The sequence below is a fragment of the Salvelinus sp. IW2-2015 genome, linkage group LG26 (assembly GCF_002910315.2).
Source record: "Salvelinus sp. IW2-2015 linkage group LG26, ASM291031v2, whole genome shotgun sequence".
NCBI lineage: Eukaryota > Metazoa > Chordata > Actinopteri > Salmoniformes > Salmonidae > Salvelinus > Salvelinus sp. IW2-2015.
Genome location: NC_036866.1, coordinates 6,324,680 through 6,328,547, shown reverse-complemented (window position 1 = coordinate 6,328,547; position 3,868 = coordinate 6,324,680).

The following is a 3,868-nucleotide window of genomic DNA, read 5'->3' as shown; positions in this document are numbered from 1 at the left end:
TGTTGAACGATACTCTAAATTTCTCCTCCTCAGACGAGGAAGAGGAGAGAGGGATCTGAAACCAATGTGCAGCGAAGTACGATGACATAAATTGAGATATTTATTAAACAAGACGAAGACGAAACGAAAATACACTTGAATAAACACAAATAACAACACTGACGTAGAAACAGACCTGAACATGGACTTACATATAACGTGAAGAACGCACGAACAGGTACACGACTACAAACAAACGCTACAGTCCCGTGTGGCACGAACATACATACAGACACAGGAGACAACCACCCACAACGAACACTGTGAAACAACCTACCTAAATATGACTCTCAATTTAGAGGAACGCCAAACACCTGCCTCTAATTGAGAGCCATACCAGGCAACCCTTAAACCAACATAGAAACAGACAACATAGAATGCCACCCAAACTCACGTCCTGACCAAACTAACACATACAACAAACTAACAGAAATAGGTCAGGACGTGACATAATCCCCCCCTTAGGTGCGAACTCCGGGCGCCACCAGCACAAAGTCTAGGGGAGGGTCTGGGTGGCAATCTGACCACGGTGGTGGCTCAGGCTCCGGACGCTGTCCCCACACCACCATAGTCACTCCCCCGCTTCTGTATCCCCCTCCAATGACCACCCTCCAACTAAACCCACCTAAATGAAGGGCAGCATCGGGATAAGGGGCAGCAACCGGAGATGAAGGGGCAGCAGCTCCGGGCTGGGGGACTCTGGCAGGTCCTGGTGAGGGACTCTGGCAGGTTCCTGGCTGAGGGACTTGCAGGTCCTGGTGAGGACTACTGGCAGTCCTGGGCTGAGGGACTCTGGCAGGTTCGCGGACTGAGGGGACTCGTGGCAGGTCCTGGCTGGACGGCTCTGGAGGTCCTGCTGGACGGCTCTGGCAGGTCCTGGCTGGACGCTCGTGGCAGGTGCCTGGGCTGGACGGCTCTGGCAGGTCCTGGCTGGACGGCTCTGGCTGGTCCTGGCTGGACGGCTCCTGAAGGCTGTCCGGCTGGACGGCCTCTGGAAGGCTGGTCCTGGCTGGACGGCTCTGAAGGCTGGTCCTGGCTGGACGGCTCTGAAGGCTGGTCCTGGCGACGGCTCTGAAGGCTGGTCCTGGCTGGACGGTCTCTGAAGGGGTCTGGCTGGACGGCTCTGGAGGCTGGTCCTGGACTGGACGGCTCTGAAGGCTGGTCCGGTCTGGCGGAAGGCTCTGAGCTGATCCGCGTCTGGCGGAAGGCTCTGGCTATCCGGTCTGGCGGAAGGCTCTGCGTGATCCGGTCTGGCGGAAGGCTCTGGGCTGATCCGGTCTGGCGGAAGGCTCTGGCTGATCCGGTCTTGGGGAAGCTCTGGCTGATCCGGTCTGGCGGAAGGCTCTGGGCTGATCCGGTCTGGCGGAAGGCTCTAGCGGGCTCCGGTTGTCTTGGCCGGAAGGCCTCTAGCGGCTCCTGTCTGGCGGACGGCTTTGCAGGTTCATGGCAGACGGGCAGCTTTGCAGGCTCATTGACCAGACGGGCAGTTCAGGCGCCGTTGGGCAGACGGACAGTTCAGGCCGCCATTGGGCAGACTGGCGGTCAGTGCCGCTGGGCAGACGGGCAGTTCAGGTGCCGCTGGGCAGACGGGCAGTTCAGGCGCCGCTGGGGCAGACGGGGCAGTTCAGGCGCCGCCTGGGCAGACGGGCAGTTCAGGCGCCGCGGGCAGATGGGCACACCTGTAGGGAGGAGACGGAGAGACAGCCTGGTGCGTGGGGCTGCACAGGACCCACCAGGCTGGAGAGACCTACAGGAGGCTTGATGTTAAGAGGCACCTGAAGGACCGGGCTGTGGGGGAGTACGGGAGCTCTGGTGCGCAGCCTTGGCACCACTCCCCCAGGCTGGAATACTACACCAGCCCGTACCCTCCAAGTGCAGGCACAGGTTTGAACCGGGCTGTGGATGAGCACTGGAGAATCTAGTGCCTACTACGCGCACTTCTCTCTTAGGCTCCACTCCCACATTTGCCCGGTACGAGCAGAGCGTAGGCATAGGACGCACTGCACCCTCCCAGCGCTCAGGAGACACAGCACGCAGAGCCGGCGCAGGGGTACCCTGGACCGAAACTGCGTACCGGAGACCAACGCGCTGAGCAGGCCACAATACGCCCCGGCTGGATGCCCACACTCACATCACACTTTCGGGGGGCTGCTCTATAGCGCACCGGCTATGGGCACGCACTGGCCGACACCGTGCGCTAACCGCATACACGGTGCCTGACCAGTGACGCGTTGCTTATAATAAGCACGAGGAGTGTGCTCAGGTCTGCTACCTGCTTAGCCACACTCCTCTCTAGCCCCCCCAAAAAAAATTCTGGGGTTGCCTCTCGTACCTGTCCCGCTGCCGTGCTGCCTCCTCATATCGCCGCCGCTCAGCTTTCGCTCTCCAGCTCAGCTTTGGGGCGGCGATACTCCCCAGCCTGTGCCCAGGGTCCTTCTCCGTTCAAGATCTCCTCCCATGTCCATGAATCCTGGGACTCTGCGGTTGCTGTCGCTGCCCTTTTCCCCGCTGCTTGGTTCTGGTAATTTGGTGGGGTGGTTCTGTAACGATACTCTAAAATCTTCCTCCTCCTCAGACGAGAGAGGAAGAGAGGGATCTGAAGACCAATGTGCAGCGAGGTACGATGACCATAATTGATATTTATTAAAACAAGACGAAGACGAAACGAAATACACTTGAATAAACTACAAAATAACAAAACACGACGTAGACAGACCTGAACATGGACTTACATATAACGTGAAGAACGCACGAAAACAGGTACACGACTACCAAACAAACACTACAGTCCCGTGTTGGAACCAACATAGAAACAGACAACATAGAATGCCCACCCCAAACTCACGTCCTGACCAACTTAACACATACAACAAACTAACAGAAATAGGTCAGGAACGTGACAACAGAACTAACAGGGTCCGTAACAAGAGAGACTTACCTACCTCAGTCAACATAACTTCAATGTTTTTTTTGTGTATTTAACCTTTATTTAACTAGGCAAGTTGGTTAAGAAACAAATTCTTCTTTACAATGACAGCCTACCAAAAGGCAAAAGGCCTCCTGTGGGGACGGGGGCTGGGATAATTTTTACATTTTATTTTAAATATGTGACAAAACACACATCACGACAAGAGATACAACACAATACTACATAAAGAGAGACCTAAGACAACAACATAGCATGGCAGCAACACGTGACAACACAGCATGGTAGCAAACACAACATGACAACAGCATGGTAGCAACACTACATGGCAGCAGCACAACATGGTAGCAGCACAAAACAACAATACATAATGCGAAGCAGCCACAACTGTCAGTAAGAGTGTCCATGATGTCCATGATGAGTCTTTGATGAAGAGATTGAGATAAAACTGTTCAGTTTCCAGTGTTTGTTGCAGCTCGTTCAGTCGCTACTGCAAAGATCTGAAAAGACGAGCGAACCAGGGATATGTGTGCTTTGGAGACCTTTAACAAAATGTGACTGGCAGAACGGGTGTTGTATGTGGACTAACAGGGTCCTAACAGGGTCCATAACCAATGACAGAGACCTACCTACCTCAGTCAATAGAACTAACAGGGTCCATAACAAGAGAGAGACTCTGTTAACTGAAGTAGGTCTCTCTCATTGTTATTGACTGTTTGGGGTCTCTCTGGTTGTTGATGTTTTGATGTCTCCCTTCCAGGTGTGTTTTGACTGTTTGATCCTCTGGTCAGGTCCTTCTTGTATTGGGTCTCTCTCTTTAATTTTGTATTATTTTTATTTAACCTTTATTTAACTAGACAAGTCAGTTAATTAAGAACACATTCTTATTTACAATGACAGCCT